This window comes from Chiloscyllium punctatum, chromosome 47 (assembly GCF_047496795.1).
Source record: "Chiloscyllium punctatum isolate Juve2018m chromosome 47, sChiPun1.3, whole genome shotgun sequence".
NCBI lineage: Eukaryota > Metazoa > Chordata > Chondrichthyes > Orectolobiformes > Hemiscylliidae > Chiloscyllium > Chiloscyllium punctatum.
Genome location: NC_092785.1, coordinates 57417224 through 57439020, shown reverse-complemented (window position 1 = coordinate 57439020; position 21797 = coordinate 57417224). Strand labels below are relative to the sequence as shown.

The following is a 21797-nucleotide window of genomic DNA, read 5'->3' as shown; positions in this document are numbered from 1 at the left end:
AGGCGCTATCTAAATGTGCATCTTTCTTTCTGCCTATCTGTCTGAGTCAACAATCAGATGGATAGATCATTGTCTGAGTGTTTTCCCAAATCCCTGATTGTGGGGGGAGGCAGATTCAATCTCAGGTGCCAGCTGCCTCTAGTCCACCCACATGGGCATGTTGAAGAGCATGACAGGAGAATGGGTTTAAACTGAGAGTGAAATAGGAAGAAGGAAATAAACGGGATTTTTGGATCCCACGGGATAACGCTCCAGGATGAGTCCTTGTGGGCATTCCCGCAGTAACACGAGACAGCATCCCATGATGAGAGTTAAATCCGGGTGGCAGTAGAGGGAGCCACTGAACATGAGCAGGAGGTTTGTTCAGTCAGTAACAGTGTGTTAGACATGGAGGTGAAGTGAGCAGTGAGGGGAAATGTAACAACAAGCTGCCGATGGGTAACTTTCATTGGAACAGGAGGAGGCCATTCAGCCCCTCAACCCTGCTCTGCCATTCAATAGATCGTGGCTGATTTGTGGCCTAAGTTGCAATGTTCAAAACTCTCCAAACTCATCAATAAACTCCTCTGCAACAGGCAAGATCAATATTCAAACACGAAACATCTGCAAATGCTGGGAAATCAGGAACAAAAACAGAAATTGCTGGAAAAATTCAGCAGATCTGGTAGCATCTGTGGAGAGTGAACCTTTGGATCCAGTGACCGGTCAAGTGACCACCTGCAGCTGACCATTCTGCCTTTTCTGTAACACTCTCTGGAACAGGTTCTGGTGCGAGAGGAATGAGACTGTCAATAACAACTGAGAAAATAGGAAGATGTGGTCAATCAGAATAAAACACATTTTGGTCTTTCACTTTTAATTCAACTGCAAAAATTATTCATTATCATTTCAGAAATAAGATAATAGGCCAGAAATCAACTCTTCATGTCATTGGGTCTGGGAAACTGTATTAACTCTGACCTGGTCCAGTCTACATATGAAACTAGACACTGAATAACATGGTTGACTCTGAACCATCTCCTGGGCAGTTAGAATGGATGACAAATGCTGTCCCAGCAAGTGATGCCATGATCCCATGAACAAACAAAACAAATCCAATCGCTGTGGTTACTTGTGAACTCGCCGGTGTTATTAGAATCGGACGAATGGGAAGGTTTATGGGGTAAAGGGAGAATAATAGCATTCAGTGAGGTGATCCTTTGGAGAGCTGATGAGGCAATCAGCCTCCTTTTGCACAGTAACAATTCTGTGAATATTTCATTCTGAGCCCTCTAAGGAAATATCCGGGCAGGGTTTGTAAAGAGGTCAGATTGAATGAGTGTCTCGGTGAGCACAAGTGAGACACAGGTACAGAGAGGTTTTGGGATGGATTAAATTATATTTTATACATTTGCATAGTCATCAACATTACAGCAGTTAAAACTGGGAGTGTAATTAGAGCAGCAAATAAATATTAAACTTTTATGCAGCTAAAGGGGATGCTGGGTGAAGATACCGTAGTTAGTGCTTATTTTATTCCAGGCACACCAGCCAGAGAGCACATCCTTCCTGTATCTATCCTCTCAAGCTCTTTAAGATTTTTGTTCATTTGAAGTGTTTCATGTTTAGATACTCCAGAGAAGACAGCTTCAAACTCCTCAATCTCTCCTGTCAGGGCAATGCTGCTGTTAGAATTCAATTCACTGGTGCATGTTACTGACTGCTTCATGGACTGGAACTGACAATTGAGACTGAAAGGTTACTGTGTAAAATATCTTCAATGGTATTACCAGACGTGAGTGGTTTTAGGAAAATGACCTTGGCTTACGGGCATTGAGTGTCAGAGCACTTCCTGTTGTGGGGCATCCTGTTTAGATTCAATCTGTTGATAACTATTAGAACTGACTTGCACTGGCTCCGTCAAAGTGGTCAGAGCATTATGGCTGTCATCGAAGCTGGTAACAAACTTCCCATGGGTTAAAAATCGTAAATGATAGAGTAGGTACGAGGTCTGATGGCACTGTTGGAGTATTGATGTTGTTGTTAATCACATTAACTCGGCTGGAGTTGACTGAATTTATATTGTCTCTTTCTGCATCTCAGGATGTCTCTCTGGGCAATAAGTCTCCACAAACAGCAACGTGACAATGAGCAGGGATCATCTGTTTTGATTTAAAATGTGATTATAGCACTGCTGCTTCACAGCACCAGGTACAAGGTTGGAGTCCAGCCTTGGTCAACAGTCTGTTTGGAGTTTGCACATTCCCCTAAGATTGTGTGGGCCCCCTCCAGGTGCTCTGGTTTCCTCGCACAGTTCAAATATTTGTGGGTTAGGTGGAGCAGTTGTGCGAAATTGTCCACAGTGTCCAGGATTGTGCAGACTCAGTGGATCAGCCATGGGAAATGCAGTGTCAAAAGGATGGAGTGCTCCAGGTGGGATGCTCTTTGGAGTTGGTGGGGTTTGATGGACCAATTCTCTCCTGCCACACTGTTGGGATTCTATTCTATGATTGAGGATAAAGCAGGGTGTCCTTGGAGAAGGAGCATGTGGTATGTATCAATGCTCTCGATGCCTTCAGACAGAGGTGGGCATCGCAGGGGATACAGTGCTTTATCTCCACTGCTGCCATCTCACCCCTAACTCTACTTTGATTTGGTCCCTTCCCACTCTGTCATTTGTAATAGCTTGCTTTGCCCGTAATGGGCTTTGTGTGTAAATATTCGATTGGTTACACGGGTGGTTTACTGCTGGTGATTATATATTAACAAAAACCCAAAATGGCGTAATGATGAACGTGGGAAGGTTGCTCAGCTGTGTGAGATAACACGTCTGGGTAGGAGAAATGGGGGGAAAAAGAACACTTCACAGCTCACAGAAGGAGAACTGAAAAACAGTTAAATCAAACCAAAGGTTCAGACAGGGAGGGAATATTTCCCTGGAGTTTGAGTAACTGGAAAGAGATGGTGTCTGGGAATACACAGGATTTTGTTTTACAGGGCGTTTGAAATTTTTAAAAACTGTTATATTCAGATAGTTTCATTTCTTTTCTTTTAGTTTTATTTATTGTGGAATAAATAGCTACAATATTTTAAAACCAAATTCACAAACCTTGTGTTAAAGATAAATATTAAATAAAATCCATCAAACCATCCCTCACTGAAAACTGTTGTGGAAGTGCAATCTCCTGGAGAATTCCTGCCCCCTTCTTCCTACCCGGGCTCCATGACTATATACATACCTAGGAGATCGCAGCAGGAGACCATTCAGCCTTTCAATCCTGCTCCACCATTCAAGGGGAAACAGCTGACCATCCAGCTCAGTCTCCTGTTCCTGCTGTGTTCCAATCCCCTTTCGTGACTTTACCTCGAAGAACTATATCTAAGTCCTCCTTTGGCTTCACTGCCTTTTGTTCCAGTGGCGTTGCTGTGTTACTGTGTGGGTGTAGGCAGGGGTAATGTGATGGTGCTGCCTCCTGGAGGATGCACTCAGCCTCCCTCATCATCCTGCAGTAACATCAACTGGGTTTCAGCAACTAGAGATAGAACCCATTTCCAGGATATGGGCATCTCTGGCTCAGCCAGCATTTATACCCCATCTCTCGTTACCCTTCAGAAGATGGTAGTGAACTGCTGGCTTGTACAATTCACAGTCCATTTGGCGCAGATAGACCGACCATGCTGGGAGGGAGAGTGTTACAGGATTTTGGCCAAGTGATTCTCCATCTTTGATTCTTCAAATTCTGATTAACTTTATCAGGATCGGCACCTGATGTTGATATTTCAGTCTGCAAATCTTCACCATCTACACCCTGTATAAAGGAACATGCACAGATGAGAAACTCAGAACAGACTATTCTAGTTTCTCTGGAATATATTTTTCCCCTTTCTTCCCCCAAAGCTGTAACCCTCCAGCCCACTTACTCTCTCTCACCATTCTGACTCTCCTACCCCCTAATGTACACCCTCCACATTCTCATGGAGTTGTTGATAAACAGGTCTATGCCACCACATCCCGTCCCTGGTTAGACTCTGCACCCTTTCTGGGTTCACTTCCTTTCTGGGTTCACTTCCTTTCCCTTCAGTTGCTGCAAGTCAATAATGTAACAGCAGAATGAAACAAAAGGAAACAGACAGGGAGGTGGCAGATCCTGGACAGAAGAGGAACCTTCAGTCTGGGAGAATGGGTCACATCCTTCTTTGTTTCTCATTGGTCGATTCCAGTGTTATGACAAGTTGGGAATGTAACTTGGTCCCATGTGGGTGTGGTGACACTTTGACCCTCCAACAGATCAATACTACAAGCAAATACGTTCCTCCTCCAGACAATCACAGTGTGAAATACTTTCCACTACTTACCCCAAAGCACACGCTCCAAAACACACCCACATTCTGTATGTGTGCAGTGCCAGGTTCACCACAAACGTGCGCTCCCTGCCACGGAATTTGGGAGTTGCAGTCCTCATGCAGCCACTGGAGCCCTGTCTCTGGAACGTGAATGAAAAGTGTTGGATGGAGGATGTTGTGTATCGGATCCCCATTCAGACACACGGGACATGTGGGCTGTCACTGGGATTTCCTGAGACATCCGCTTGGACAACCTGATTTCTGACGTAAGGAACATAGATTCAGCCAATTGGGGGATAGGGAAGTTAATAAGGCACAGTAGGTTTGAAGCAGAGGTGGCTCAGTGGCTAGCACTGCTGCCTCACAGCGTCAGGGACCTTAGGCGATTGTGTGGAGTTTACACATTCTCCCCATGTTTGCATGGTTTCGTGCAGTTCACCAGTTTCCTCACACAGTCCAAAGATGTGCAGGTTAGGTGGATTGCCCATGCTAAATTGTTGATAGCGTCCATGCACGTGCCGGTTAGACAATTAGCCATGGGAAATGGAATGCTACAGGGAACGAGTGGGTCTGAATGGGATGTTCATTGTAGGGTTGGTGTGGACTCAATGGATGAATACCCTGTTTCTGCACTATAGGGACTCTATTCTATTCTCATATGGAAGAATGTACTTGTCAAAATGTGTTGTGAATCTGTGGAATTCCCTATTCAAAATGCAGTGGATGCCAGGGCAATGAGCCAATTATAATGAAGAGATACAGATTTTTAATTTGCAATGAGTTGAAACGTGAGAGAGAGCAGGCGGGAAAATCCAGCTGAGACCGAGGTGAGCTCAATCATTACCGTATTAAATGGAGGAGCTGGTTCAAAGGGCTGCATTGCCTCTCCTGTGCCCAGTGCTTATCTTCTTACGGTAATAACTGGAAAGCTGAATCCAAAACTCACCACCTTCACCAAAGGAGATTTTCGGAAAATGACAGATAGTCAGGTGGATTAGCATTCTAAGCTTAGATCGTGAGGAAGTGTGTAGGAGATAATGATTTTGCAATTTTAAACTGATGGGAGAGAGTGATTTATGGTTTTAGATTGTGTCATACATTCGCAGCGTCCAGAATACTCTGTTGTGAATATCTATCCTGTACTTTATTACAAAGCCAAGGTCTCTGACAATGAAAACCAAAACACACAGGAAACATCACCTCCCCTCGTAATCGGATAAAAGAATTCTGAGAAGTCTGGTTGAACTTAGAACACAGATGAAAAGCTGGAAGATTAGATCCACTCCCAAGATCCAGTGCTTAAACAAAAGGAGACTACAATAGGATGAGGCAGGAGTTGGCTAATGTAGATTGAAAACAAAGACTTTATGGTGGGAAAGTTGACGGACAGTGCGGGAATATCAAAACATTTTTTTTAAATGCTCAGCAAAAGTATATATCAGGGAAAAGGAAGGACTGTAGGAAAAGGAATAATCTGCCGGGGGTGTCTGAGGAAATAAGGGAGTCTATCAAACTGAAATAGAATGCACACAGATTGGCAAAGACCAAGGAGATTAGAAAAACTTTAAAGATCAATACAAAGCTAGATGGGATTGGGGGAGAACAGTGATGAATAACTATCCCCAGGGCCAGAATATCAGTTCACACTGCTAGAGGGGAACCTATTGTGTGGGGAACATATTGCCTCTGTAATTGTTGAAGCACTTAACTGTTACCATAGAGATAATCCTGATAGAGTTAAAAATCACAGCACACTCCAAAAGCTTGTACTTCCAAATAATCCTGTTGGACTATAACCTGGTGATGTGTGGTTTTTAACCTTGTCCACCCCACCACCGGCTCCTCCACATCAGAATCCCGATAGACAGCCCCACTGAAACTGAAGTGCCTGTCAGATACTTGAGGGAGCCACGGGGGTTTGCGAGGGGGGGGGGGGTGTGTGTGGTTTAACCACAAAGTGCTGAACTGAACTAGACTTTCTAACTGCTGCTGCCATGGAGATAATACTGAGAGACAGTCTCTATTCAAAGTCACAAACCACAAAAGGTATAAGAAGGGGAGCCATATATCGGACAGGCGGGGGGGTTACCTGATGCTGCCTGGAGGTGTTCTGCATGTACACTATCCAGAGAGCTGCCATGTCTCATCAATAAAGACTCAAAGAAGACCTCTCAGAGTTCTGTGCCTAGTTATTCCTATCCAGCAGGGTTCAGGAATATGAGCACACAGCAGTCAGTCTTCATAGTGGAGGATACGAAGAACATGCCAGTAATTGATAAGGAGACTAAGGAAGGTGAGAATCTAGATAATAACCATTATCACGAAAGAGTTAGAGCTGGACAAGTTAATGGAGCTAAAGGTAGACAAGTCTCATTGCCCTGATGGAATACATCCCAGGATACCAACAGAGTTAATCGGAGAAATAGCAAATGCACTTAGAGTCATAGCATCCTGCAGCAGAGACAGGCCCTTTGGCCCAAACTAGCCCATGCCGACCAGAATGTCCAACCACGCTGTCCATCCTGCACTTGGCCCATTTGGTTCTGACCCTTTCCTATCCATGTATTTGTCCAAATATCTTTTACCTGTTGTGAGTGTTCCTGCCTGAACCACTTCCACTGCCAGCTCATTCCATATACATACCACCCTCTGTGTAAAACAGTTGCTCCTCAGCTTCCCTTTTATTCTTTCTACTCTAACCTTAAACTGATCCAATCAAGCCGTCCAATCCTTGAGCTCCTGGGAAAAAGACTGTGTGCATTCACCTTATCCATGGCCTCTCATGGTCTTATACACTTCTAAAAAAGAACCCCCTCAGTTTCCTCTGCTCTGAACATAAAATCCTCACTTGTCCAACCTCTCCCTATAATTCAGACCCCTGAGACCTGGCAACATCCTTGTAAATTGTTCTGCACTTTTTACAGTTTAATAACTGAAACCTACATTACATCCATCATATTTCCAGTGTTTCCCCACGGCACTGGAACCGACGTGACAATGCCAATGGATTACAATCCATGACCGAGAATGAACTCCTTTACAACAATCCCGTTGTTTCTGATTTACATCTTCTGCAGTTCTTTTAGTTTTAATTTACCAGGAGTTTGTAATTCAGGTCCCACAGCCTCTGTCCCAGTCTCTGCTGTCTCTCCCAACCCCAAACAGTGACACTGCACCTGCACAGCTCATGGACAGGTGTTGTCTTGCTGGCCACACCCCTCATTCAATCCCATTGGCTGCAGGACCGCACAGACTCTCCTCCCATTGGTCTGGAGCTGCCGTCAATCAGCCGGGCCCCATTGTGATGAGAGTGGAGGGCTGATCACTCTCTCTGCCCTGGGATGAGCTTCATCATTCACAGTGAATGGGGCAGTATCACAGAGCACAGGGCCTGGGGGCTATTCAACCTGCTGCAAGCCTGTCCCAAGTCCCCTCCCACGTGCCCATAGCCCCCCAAATCTTTCCTTAAAAAGTAAAATTCTAAGTCTGTTTCAGAATATCTGCTGAATCTGTGTCGTTCAGACTGTTCCAGATGCTCAGAACTTACTGAATAAAATAGTGTTCACATTTTCACCTTGTATTATTTGCCAATTACTTGAAAGTAGTTACTAAAAATTATGACAGTGTTAACTCTGCAAATTCAAGACCTTGGAACCAAATCTGCACCAGGTTAAAATCACTGCTTCACCTTCTCAGCTCCAAGGATAATTATCTGTGCTTCAGCTAGCTCTCCGCAAAATAGAGGAATGCATCTTAATTTATTAAGATCAAAGAAACAGACCTTTAGTCCAATTCGTCTGTGCCAACGAGGAATCCTAAACTAATGGATTCCCATTTACCATCTATTGGCCTGTATCCATCAAAACCCTTCCTATTCATGGACCCAATTGGAAGCCTTTTAAATGTTGTGATTTTATCAGCCTCCACTACTTCATCTGGTAGCCCCTCCCATACACACACCACACTCAGCTTGAAAACGTTGCCACTTAGATCCCTTTTAAATCTTTGCCCTCTCAACTTAAACCCAGGTGCTCTAGTTTTGGACCCACCTAACCTGAGGAAATAGGACCCCGTCTGCTCACCTTATCCACGCCCCTCGTGATTTTATAAATCTCCATGAAGTCACCTCTCAGTCTTGGACTCACCAGAGAAAATAGCCCCAGCCTATTCAGCCTCTCCCTGTAGGCCAAATCCTCCAATTCTGGCAACGTTTTTGTAAATCTTGTCCAAACCTTTTCAAGTTTCACAACATCCTTCCCAGAACAGAGAAATTCAAACTGAAAACAGAATTCCAGACGTGGCTTAATCAATGTCCTGTCCAACCACAATATGACATCCCAGCTTCTGTATTCAATGCATTGACCAATAACGGAGAGCATTAATGGAGTCCCATTTGCCAGCGGTTCACCCTTATCCCTCTAAAACCTTCCTCTTCATGTACCCAAATCAAATGCCTTTTAAATGCTGCAATTGTGCTAGCCTTCACCCCTTCCTCTGGCAGTTCATTCCATACTTGCAATGCCCTCAACATGAATAAGATGCCCCTTAGATCCCTTTTAAATCTTTTCCCTCTCACCTTATGCCTGTACCGTCTAGTTCTGGACCAACCGAACTTGGCAAAATGTCCCTGACTGCTCACTTTATCCATACCTTTATGATTTTATAAGATCACCTCTCAGCCTCCAACTCTCCAGGGAATATACTCACAGCCTATTCAGCCTTTCCCAATAGCTCAAACCGTCCCAATCCTGGCAAAATCCTTGCAAACGTTTTCTGAAACCTTTCAAGTTTCTCAACATTATTTTAAGAACAGGGAGATTGGAACTGAAAACAGAATTCCAGAAGGGCCTTAATCAGTTCCCTGTCCAGCCACAATATGACGTCACAACAGCTGCATTCAATGCATTGACCAATAACAGGGAGCGTATCAAATGCTGCATTCACTCCCCCGCCTACCTGTGACTGTACTTTCAAGGAACTATGAACCTGCATTCCAAGGTCCCTTTGTTCAGCAATGTTCCCCAGGACTTTACCATTAAGTGTATAAGTCCTGCCCTGATTTGCCTTTCCAAAATACAACAGCTCACATTTATCTAAATTGAACTCCATCTGCCATTCCTTGCTCCAGTGGCCCATCTGATCAAGATCCTGTTGTATTCTGAACTAACCTTCTTCACTCTCCACTACATCTCCAATTTTGGTGTCTTCTGTAAACCTACTGACCATACCTCATACATTCACATCCAAGTCATTTATTTCAGGGCCCAATATCCATCCTTGCAGCATATTGCTGCTCACAGGCCTGCAGTCCGCAAAGCAACCCTCCACCATCATCCTCTGTCTCCTACCTTCAAGGTAGTTTTGTAATGGCTTGCTCTCCCTGCATTCCATGTTATCTAACCCTGCGAACCAGTCTGCTTTGTGGAACCTTGTTGAATGTCCATATTAACAACGTTCACCGCCTGGCTTAATCAATTTTCTTTGTCACTTCAAAACACTCACTCAAGTTAGTGAGACCCAACTGTGCATGTACAAAGCCACATTGACTCTCCCTGATCATTCCTTACCTTTCCAAACACATGGATATCCTGTCCCTCAGAATCCCTTCCAACGACTTGCCTGCCACTGACTTCAGGCTCACTGTTCTCTTGTTCCATGGCATCTCCTTACCACTTTAAAAAAAAATAATGGCACCTCACCTGTCGCTATCAACGATACAAATACCTCAGGAGAGGCCCAACAATCACTTCCCTAGATTTCCAGAAAGTTCTAGGATACATCTGATCATTTTCCAGGGCTTTATCCACATTAATGCGATTTAGGACATCCAGTCCCACCTCCTCTGTAACACGGACACTTTTCAAGTTATCACTGTTTATTTCTCCAAACACTCCAGCTTCCATACACTTCTCCAGTAAAAATGAAGTGAAATATTTCCATATCTTTTGCACCCCCTGTGGTTCCATAGACAGCCTTGTTGACCTTTAAGGGGTCCTATTCTCTGGTCCAGTTAATCTTTTGTCTGTGATATATTTGTTTAATCTCTTTGGATCCTACTCCAGGACATCCCAGAAAGGCCGACTTCAAGGACTGTAATTTTCCTCTGACTTGATCAACAATGCCCTCCAACACATACCCTCCACTTCCCGCACCTCCGCCTTTACCCCACCCCTCGAGCCACAATAAAGAATATAACCCTGCGGTCTTCACCTTCCACTCCACTCATCTCCAGACACAGCGCATTAACCTCTGTTATTTCTGCTACCTAAAGTCAGACCCCACCACCAGAGACATATTTCCCTCCCCACCCCTATCTGCATTCCGCAGAGACCATTCCCACTGCACTTTCCTTGTTCGGTTCCTTGTTCCTCCCACCAACCCACGCTCCACACCCTTGACCCTCCCTTGCCGCCATGGGAAATGCGGACACACCTCCCCAAAAGGAGCTTTTCACATCAGGCAGAGATTTGCCTGCACATCCCAAAACCTCATACTGCATCTAGACACTATGGGCAATATAACATGGTTGATCCAACTAACCTACACATCTTTGGACTGTGGGAGCAAACTGGAACACCCGAAGGAAACCCTTACAGACACTGGGGAGAAAGTGCCAACTCCAGCACAGACAGTTGCCCGAGACTGGAATCAAACCCAGGTCCCTGGTGCTGAGGAAGCAGCGCTAACCACTGAGCCACAATACTGTGGGATTTTTGGTGCTGATGCGCTGCTCCACTGATACCTCAGTCACTCACCCTGCCTCATTTCCTAACAGGCAGCGATGACGGAGTGAACTTATCGCTAGACAGTTAATCCATAGACCCAGATAACGTTCTGGGGACCCGGGTTTGAATCCCATCACGGCAGATTTTGGAACGTGAATTCAATAAATATCTGGAAAAAAATCTAGTGACGACAAGAAGTCCATTGTCAATTGTTGGAAAAACCAATGTGGTTCACTCATGACCTTTAGGGAAGGAAAATGCCATCCTTACCTGGTCTGGTCTGCATGGGACTCCAGACCTAGAGCAACGTGTACCAGCCTCTTAACTGCCCTCTGGGTAAACTGCCCTCTGGGTAAACGCAGCAATAAATGCTGGTCGAGCCAGTGACAGCCTCATCCTGTGAATGAATAAAGAAAACAGGTCAGGTTTTGTTCCTTCTCTAGCAGGTACATCCTACAAACTGACTCTGAAATGTTCTCGTACACACTGAACAAATACCTTTCCATCCAAGCCCTTAACACTACAGCACTCCGAGGCCATGTTGGTAAAGTTAAAACCACTTATCATTGTATCCATATTATTCTTACAGATAACTGAGGTGTCCTGGTAAAATTGTGTCTCAATTCCCCGCTGACCATTGGGAGAGAGTCGATAATACAATCCCAGTAAGATGGTAATCCCTTTCTTATTTCTCAGGACCAACCAAATAACTTGCCTGGATGTACTCCCAGGAATATCCTCCCGAAGCCCAGCCATAATGTTATCCCTAATCAAAAACACCTCTCTCCCTGCTCTGTTGCCCCCTTTCTTTCGCATCTGTACCCTGGAACATAAAGCTGTTCATCCTATCCATCCCTGAGTGATGCCTCTATAATTGCTGTAATATCCCAGTGCCATGTTCAAAACCATACCCTGAGCCCACCTGCCTGACCTGTCAGGTCTCTTGCACTGAAATAAATGCAGTGCAACTGGTCCGTCCCACCTCATTCTGTGACTTGCTCTTGCCTGCCTTGACAGTCTGACTGGTGAACAGTACCAGCCTCAGACTCGCCTCTTTTCTCACTATCTCTTTAGGATTACCCCGACTCCCTCACTGGTTTAATGCCTCCCGAGTGGCACTAGCAAGTCTCCCTGCTCGTCAGGACCCCATGCTTTCCCCTTCCTATGCCATTGGTACCAATGTACAATGACCTCCCACTGGTTATTTTCCCTTATGAGAATATTCTGCTCCCTCAGAGACATCCTTGACACTGGCACCAGGGCAGCACCACCCCATTCCGATGTCTCACTGTCAGCTGCAGAAACGGCAGACTGTGCCCCTGACTAGAGAGTCCCCTATCACCATCGATCCTGTGGAACTGGATATACCTCACATTATGTTAGAAGCCAGTCTCAGAACCAGTAACTTGACTGTCAGTGCTAAACTCCCCTGAAAGTGTATTACCACCTACATTTTCCAAAACAGAATACTTGTCTGAGATGGGGATAGCCACGGGAGACTCCTGCAGTACCTGCCTAGCACTACTCGCTTTCCTGGCGGTAACCCATCTACCTGACTGTATCTGCAGTATTCTGCATTCCTGACACTGCCACCTATCACACTCCCCGGCTCCTGTCAATTCCTCACTGCCTTTAATCACTCCTCCGCAAATCCTTGTGATCCAACAGGATTTGCAATCACACTTCCTGCACACAATCATCAAGATTATTGAAACTCTCCCTAATCTCCCACATCCAACAGGAACAGCACGCCACTCTACAACAGGCCAGTTCTGCGCCTTCACAATCTACAGACCAAGACAAAGGCACAGTCTGACTGCTCGAAAAATACTGCCCGAGAATATCTTAATGCTTACGTTTTATATCTTAAACATTGAATCAAGAGACCCTAAGATATTAAAAAGAAATCCTCACCGGACTCACGATTGTAGATTAAATAAAATAAAACCGACAAAGATTGATATTTGAAGAGACTGAAACTCACTGAGCTGATCCCCGGCTCTGAGTATTTCCAAGGGTGAGGTCTCTCTGAGGGCAGCTGTGAAATGTCACTGTTTCTCATCTCTGCCCACTCCATTTCCAGAGAAGGTTTTAACTTCACAGCAAGTCAGCTCAGAGAGGTCACTGCTTGGTTTTATTCACTGGGGGTTGCCTTTGCTGCCCAGACCAGTATTTATTGGCCACCTTTCCTTGTTTTGGAGATAGTGGTGGTTAACCGCCTCCCTGAAATGCTGCAGTCCATGTACACCACAGTGATGTTTGGACAACAATCCCCCTCTGGCCCCACAACCCTCCCTGTCTCTGTAATCCCCCTCCGGCTTCAGAAATTACATGCCCGAGGCATAAGATTTTTATTTAGATTATTTTTTGTTGAATAAACTGGCCCAAAAAAGTGAAATATTTCACTCCCAAACAAATTTCTTTTGATTGACCTTTTGGAGAGGCTGACACATGGACGTTACAGTATTTTAACTCTAATTGTACACGCAGAATGAAGGAAATTTCTTTTAAACATTGCTAAAAAGGGAGGCAATGGCTTAATGGTATTCCTGCCAGATGAGTGATATGTACAGTGTTCCGAGGATTAGGGTTAGAATCCCAACATGGCTGATGGCAGCATCGGAATTCAATACAATTTAGAATGGAAAGGCGAATGATGACCATGAAACTATTGTCGAATGTTAGAAACCCATCTGGTTCACTAATGTCCTGTAGGGAAGGAAACTGTTATCCTCACCTGGTCTGGCCTACATGTGACTCCAGACCCACAGCAATGTGGTTAACTCTCAACTGCCCTCAGGAAAAATACTTTAAAAACTGTTAACAAATACTCCACAGGTATCACTTAAAAACTGGCTGTTCCCATTGGGACTGTGAATTTCTGAACGGCCTGAACTAAAACGGAGTTTCAGCTTCACCTTCTCCCTGTCTCACCTCACTATTTACATCCAACTCCAAAACACTCTCATTGAGCCAAGCAGCCCTCACAGTGCAGCCCTGTCATTTTCATTGTCTGCTCACACCTACACTGCCCTCAGCCTCCTGTACTGTTCTAATGCATCTCAATGGGAGCTCAGGGACAGCACCTCATCTTTCAATTCAGCCCTTTGTAACCCCAGAGTCAACATGGACCTCAGTAGTTTCTGAATGAACAGACAGTTGTCAGAAGCTGGAACATTCCACCTGAAAAGGTACTGGAATTTGAGTCCAAAAGGACTTTTAATGGGAAGTTTGCAGCTTAACATCATGGAGTGGGTGATTGGGTCTAAATCTGAGAGTTCTTACAAAGAGACGAGGTGTAATCTGGATAAATCTGTGCTCCCTCTCAGGCCAATACCTCCTTCCTCTGCTGCACGGCCCAGAACAGAGCACATACCCAAAGGGTGACCCAACCATGAATTTGTACATCTTTCTGCTTAACAAAAATATTGGGGATATTTTCCCACAAACAGATCAGACAGACTTTCTCCTTCCACAGTTAAATGCCAATTATATTCAGATCCTGATGACTCCATTGACTGTAAAAACTTGCTTTTGAGATCCCAGCCTCAATTATTCCGATTTAATATCCTATGAAATGAATTCACAAAACAAAACTCACACAGTCAGTACAGGAAGTATATAAAGACATACTTTTTTCTTGGCATGTGCTTGATGTGTAAATGCCTCTCTTCAAATCGCACCCCCCCTCCCCCCCCCCCATCCTAGGAAGGGGACATGCACATGCGCCTCACTGTACCTTACCCATAATAAAGATGGCGGCCATATCCCAGAACCTGTCACCGCCTGAGGGCCGCAGCCATTTTCCCATCTGCTGCAAACGCGGGACTAAGAGTTTCTAATTCAGACTTATGAACCGCACAGAGGGTAATTAAAATTTCCCAGTCTAAATTGCCTCATTACCTCCCTGACTCCGAGGCCACTCTCCCCTTCCCTGTTTGCATCTCCCACATTCACAAACTGCCGAGTCACGTGGCACTGCACAGGCAGAGTTACTGGTGACGTGTCATCCCACTAGCCACGCCCCTTATTCACTCCCATTGTTTAGATGACCAGCTGGTTCCTATCCCACCGGCAGGACAGACCAGGCAGATGTGGTGGCACAGTGGTCTACAGACAGGGAGGATTTGCCCTGGGAGTACACAGCATTGACTCCGGAGACCAGTAGGTCTCATGGCTCCTGCTAATTACCATGTACCATCCTCCATCGGCTGATGAATCAGTGCTCCTTCATGTTGAACAACATTTGGAGGAAGCATTGAGGCAATAAAATGGTGTCAAACGTACTCTGGGTACAGGATTTCTATATCCACAATCAAGACTAGCTCTGCAACAAAATTACTGACTGAGCTGACCAGGTCCTAAAGGATATAGCTGCTCAACGGAATCTGCAGCGGGTGGGGAGGGAACCAACAAGAGAGAAAAACATACTTGATCTCATTGTTATGAATTGACCAGCGGCAGATACATCTGTCCATGACAGTATCAGTAAGAGCGAACATCACACATTCCTTTTGGAGACAAAGACTTGCCTTAAAGTTGAGAAAAACCTCCATCGTGTTGAGTGGCACTATCACCGTTCTAAATGGGACAGATTTGAAGAGATGAAGGATCTCAAACTGGGTATCTATGAGGCACTGTGGGACATCAACAGCAGCAGAACTGTACTCCAGCACAATCTGTAATCTCATGGGTTTGTAAATCCTGCTCTCACCCATCACAATGGACAGTAAAGGAGGGCATGCCATGAGCAGCACCAGGCAGACCTAAAAATGAAGTGCCAACCTGGTGAAGCTACCAAACAGAACTACCTGCATATCAAACAGCATCAGCAGTAATCAAAGGAGCTGAGTGATCCGACATCCAATGGAACAGATCGGAGCTCTGCAGTTCTGCCACACCCAGTTGTGAACGGTGATGGATAATTAAACAACTCACTAGAGGAAGCATCACAGATATCCCCACCCTTACTGATGGAGGGGCCTCACACACCCATGCACCAGATAAGATGACAGCATTTGCAGCAATCTGCAGCCAGAAGTGCAAAGTGGGATGATCCATCTCAGCCTTCTCCAGTGGTTTCCAACATCACAGATGTGAGTTTAAGCCAGTTCAATTCAGTTTGAATAACATCAAGAAATGGTTAAGTAGTGCAAAGGCTATGGGCCCGACCAATATTCTGGCAATAATACTGATGGTTTGTGCTCCTGAACTTGCCACCCACCAAGCCAAGTACCGCTCCAGCACTGGCATCTACCGACAATGTGGAACATTGCCCAGGAATGTTCAACACAAAAACACAGGGCAATCCAACCCAGGCAATTTCCATCTATCAGTCCACACTCGATCAGCAGTAAAGTGATGGAAGATGTCATCAACAGGGCTACCAAGCAGCAGCTGCTCAGCAACAGTCAGCTGAGTGACACTCATTTTAGGCTCCACCAGGGCCACTCAGCTCCCGATTGTGTTACCGCCCTGATTCACAACCTGACAACCAGCTGAATCCCAGAGGCGAGGTGAGGGTGACAGCCCAGTCCCACTCTAAGGCCACTATTTCTAGCTGATTCTACCCTCATCTCAGCTCATATACTCTCATCTACCTTGTGTTATCTCCAGACTTCATTATCCAAAAACACTCCTGGCCAGCTTCCCACATTCAACCTCCCTGTAATCTCAAGAAAAACTAAATCTCTGCTGCCCAAGTACTCCCTTGTACCAAAACTTGTTGATCCACCAAAAGGCTCCTATTCATAATCAACAACATAGAGCCACAGAGATGTACAGCTTGGAAACAGACCCTTCAATCCAACCTGTCCATGCTGACCAGATATTCCAACCCAATCTAGTCTCACCTGCCAGCATCCGGCCCACATCCCTCAATTTAAAATTCTCACCCTTGATTTAATTCCTGGTTGTGATCATCCCTAGCTCACTGCATCACACACCCCTTGAGACCTCGACAACCCATTCTTTTCGAGACTCCCAATGACCTGTTAATTCATTACTTCACCTGTGTGGCTGCTTTTACAGTTGTCAAAGCAACAAGGTCTGAAATTTGCAGCTAAAACCTAACAGGTCTGCTTTCCTCCTTTAAGACATTCCTCAAAACCTGCTTATTTGGCAATGGTTTTGGTCACCTGACCTAATATCATCCTTCTCTGGCCTTATGTCTAAAGTTCCCAATAATATTTTTATGAAATTACAAGCAGCATAATAACACTACAAACTGTTCTTGATTCGGACATTATATTCAGATCTTTACTGTTGCTGTAATAAATACGCTGTAATGTCTCTTAACCAACCACATTGTGGGAGCACCTTCACCACACAAACTGCAGCTGTACAAGAAAGTCAAACGTCACCCTCTCCACAGGCAACAGGGATTTGACATTAATCACTGGTAATTGTGGAAGGAGAAACACAGTTGATGTTTCAGGGAGTGCAAAACGGATTACAGGGAATGAAAATGGTGCAGAATTTGATAGTTCGAAATGGAAGGAAGATACACTTGCTAATTAGAAAAAAGAATTCTTGACTGTCAAAGATTTTCCAGAAAAAAATTAATAAGCAGCACATGGTCAGGGACTGGGCGGCAGAGAAAAATTAACTTACAAAAATGTCTGTAAAAATAATAGTCAAATACTAAACAGACCAATGGGTCTGTTCGAGACTGAGGAAGCAAGATATTGACAAAGTGGTCATGAGGGAGCCCAGAGATGAAGCAGAACAGTGTAAGCTGTTATGATCCCACAGTCATAGAGATGTATAGCACCGACACAGACCCTTCGGTCTAACTCATCCATGCTAACCAGGTATCCAAACCTAATCTATTCCCATTTGCCAGCACTTGGCCCATATCCCTGTAAATGCTTCCTAATCAGATCATGTGTCTATTTAGATGCCTTTAACATGTTTTAATTGTACTAGCCTCCACCACTTCCTCTGGCAGCTCATTCCACCTACTGCATGAAAGAGTTGTCCTTTAGGCCCCTTTGAAATTTTATCTGTTCACCCTAAAGCAATGTCCTCTACTTCTGGACACCACCACTCCAGGGAAAACATCTTGTTCATTTACTCTATTCATGCCCCTCATGATTGTATAAACCTCCATAACATCACCACTCAGCCTATGGCACTCCAGGGACAACAGACCCAGCCTTTTATGCCTCACCCTGTAGCTCAAATCCTGCAACCCTAACAACATCCTTGTAAGTCTTTTCTGAAACCTTTCAAGTTTCACAGCACCCTTCTGATAGGAGGCAGGCCAGAACTGCACACACTATTCCAAAAGTGGCCTAACGAATGTCCTGTACAGCAACATGACCTCCCACATCCAATACTCAATGCTCAAACCAATAAAGGAAAATATACTGAACACCTTCTTCATCATCCTACCTGCCTGCAACTTGACTTGCAAGGACTATGAACCTGCAGTCCAAGATCTCTTTGTTCTACAAACATCTCCAGGGCCTTGTCATTCAGTGTATAAGTCCTGCCCTGATTTGCTTTTCCAAAATGCAGCACCTCATATTGATCTAAATTAAACCCCATCTGATCAATATCTTATTGTAATCTGAGGGAACCTTCTTCATTATCCACAATACCTCCAATTTTGTATGACCTGCAAACTCATTTACGATACCAAGCCATTTAAATGAATGACGAAACAAATCCCGAAATAAACATCCATTTCTCTGAGTTTGAATGTGCTCTGTGTAAATCCTGCCCAATGACTCTGTACCAGAGAAAGGCTGCACATGCACCTGGCTGCACCTTGCCCCCTACAAAGCTGGTGGCTCCGCACGTGTCCAGTGAATTTTTGCCCCAAATAAAGATGGCGGCGCGCACTCATGCCTGCAGCCACACTGAGGCAATTCCTTGTTTACTGAAAACACGAGACTGGGACATTCAAATTTGTGTTTTCCGACGTGCACATTTTGTTTGTAAAACCTCTCCGCTCATACAGAATCTCTCTCACCTCCTGCTGTTCCACAGACAGCCTTGATTTTTGCGGGTACCTATTCTCTGCCTGGTTACTCGTTATCCTTAGTGTATTTGTACAATCACTTTGGATTCTCCTTAAACCTAATTCCTAAAGCTATCTCATGTCCCCTTTTTGCCCTCCCGGTTTACCTCGAGTATACTCCTACTGCCCCTATACTCCTCTAGGGATTCACACAAAAACAGCTCTCTGTACCTGCCATATCCCTCCTTCATTTTCTTGACCAGGCCCTCAATTTCTTTCGACAGGCAGCATTCTCTACACCTACCATCCTTGGCCTTAACAGGAACATACTGTCTGTGTACTCTCATTGTCGCAGGCCTATGGAGGCAATGGCAGAGGAGGACAGAGAAGCAATCATTCCCAGTAAAGAGGTAATGTTGGGAAAGATAACAGCCTAAAGGTAGATGGGTCTCCAGGCCCTGATGGATTGCATCCCAGGGACTAAAGGAGATGGCAGGTGGGGGGGGGGGGGGGGGAGGAAGAGAGGAGTGTGTGAATAACAAATAGACTCGTGATAATTCACTAAAATTTGTTGGATTCTGGGACGGGTTTGACAGACTGGAAGCTGCAAATGTGGTGCCACTATTTTTCAAAAAGGACCCGTTAGCTTAACTTCTGTAGTGGAGAAAATGCTTGAATCTCTCAAGGAATTAGTGTTGAGATATCTGGGTAGAAATTGTCTCATTTAGCAGACACAGCATGGATTCAGGAAAGACAGGTCATGTTTAAGAATTTACTGGAATTATTTGAGGATACAACGAGTGCGTTGGATAAGGCAGACTCCTGGGATGTGGTGTACCTGGATTTCCAGAAGGTATTCGATAAGTTGCCACACAAAAGGCTGCTGAATAAGGTAAAGATGCACAGCATTATGGGTAATGTGTTATCATTGATACAGGATCGGTTAACCAACAAAAAATAAAGAATGGGGATAAATGGGTGTTTGGATTAGTGTTGGCACTACAACTATTTGCAATTTACACAAATGTTTTGGAGTTGAGGACCAAGTGTACAGTGTCAGAGTTCACATTTGATACAAAGATGAGGTAGAGCAATGACTGCAGAGGCCACTGTAAGTCTGCACAGGGATACAGATAGGTTAAGTGAGTGGGTAAGGATCTGGCAGATGGAGTTCAATGTTGGGATATGTGAGGTCATACATTTTGGTTGGACTAACAACAAACTGGATGATGAAATGGTGAAAACATGCAGCAGGCTGTCCTTGTGCATGAATCACAGGAAGTTGGTTTGCAGGTGCAGCAGGTAATTATGGCAGTGAAGGGAATATTGTCCTTCATTGCTAGAGGGATGGTTATGCTGCAGCTGTACAGGGTGCTGGTGAGGCCACACCTGGAGTACTGTGTACAGGTTTGGTCCCCTTACATTAGCAAGGATGGACTGACACTGGAGGGAGTACAGAGGAGGGTCACTAGTTTGAGTCAGGAGTTGAGGGTTGGTGTATGTGGAGAGATTGAGAAAACTGGTTCTAGAGTCATTGTAATCTAGAAGAATGGGAGGTTGGAGACGAAAAAAATAAAATTATGAAGGGGGTAAGATAGATAGAAGCTGGAAGGTTATTTCCACTGGGGACGGTTGAAACTAGAGCATAACCTCAAAATAAGGGGGAGCAGATTTGGACTGAATTCAGGAGGAGCTTCTTCAGCGAAAGGGTTGTGAATCTGTAGAATTCCCTGCCGAGTGCAGCATTTGATGTTATCAACTTGAATGCCTTTAAGGCAAAATGTAAATTTGTGAACAGGAAAAGAATTAAGGGTTATGGTGAGAGAGCAGGAATGTGGAGCTGAGGCCATGAAAAGATCAGCCCTGATCTTATGGATGGCAGAACAGGCTTGAGGGGCCAGATGGCTTACTCCTGCTCTTATTCCTTATGTTTTTATGTTCCCACTTTCCAGCCATCCCTTTCCCTGGGAATAACCTCCCACAAACAAAGATTGAAAGTGCTTCCCTTGTGCTGTCAAAATTGGCCTTTGTCTAATTTAGAAACTTAACTTATAGATATGGTCTATTATTTTCTGTAACTATTTTAAAACTAATAGAATTATCAGAGAATCCCAACAATGGGGAATGAGACAATTCAGCCCATCACATCGACACTGACCCTCAGAGCCGCCTAACCTCCCCCGTAACGTTGCATTTCCCAGGGCCACCCAACCTTCACATCCCTGAACACTGTGGGCAATTCAGCCTGGACAATCCACCCAACCGACACATCCCTGAACACTGTGGGCAATTCAGCCTGGATAATCCACCCAACCTGTACATCCCTGAACACTGTGGGCAATTCAGCCTGGATAATCCACCCAACCTGTACATCCCTGAACACTGTGGGCAATTCAGCCTGGATAATCCACCCAACCTACACATCCCTGAACACTGTGGGTAATTCAGCCTGGATAATCCAGGAGGTAAAAACAATGACTGCAGATGCTGGAAACCAGATTCTGGATTAGTGGTACTGGAAGAGCACAGCAGTTCAGGCAGCATCCAAGTAGCTTCAAAATCAACGTTTCGAGAAGGGCTTTTGCCCGAAACGTTGATTTCGAAGCTACTTGGATGCTGCCTGAACTGCTGTGCTCTTCCAGCACCACTAATCCAGAGCCTGGATAATCCACCCAACCTGCAAATCCCTGAACACTGTGGGCAATTCAGCCTGGATAATCCACCCAACCTGCACATCCCTGAACACTGTGGGCAATTCAGCCTGGATAATCCACCCAACCTGC

At 45.0% G+C, this 21797-nt stretch overlaps 1 long non-coding RNA gene across 5 annotated transcripts in view; it reads right to left on the bottom strand.

Annotated features, from left to right (window-relative positions):
• The window catches only part of LOC140468639 (uncharacterized), a 59562-nt gene that overhangs the window by 25871 nt on the left and 11894 nt on the right, over positions 1-21797 (bottom strand). For 3 of the 5 annotated variants that reach the window (XR_011955778.1, XR_011955776.1, XR_011955775.1), the window contains exons 4-5: positions 11319-11445; positions 4336-4463 (exon numbers count right to left, since the gene is read on the bottom strand). This is a non-coding gene — a long non-coding RNA (uncharacterized lncRNA). Of the gene's footprint in view, positions 1-1366; positions 3789-4335; positions 4464-11318; positions 11446-21797 lie in introns of those variants that run through there. The other 2 variants (XR_011955774.1, XR_011955777.1) reach the window with 1 other exon arrangement.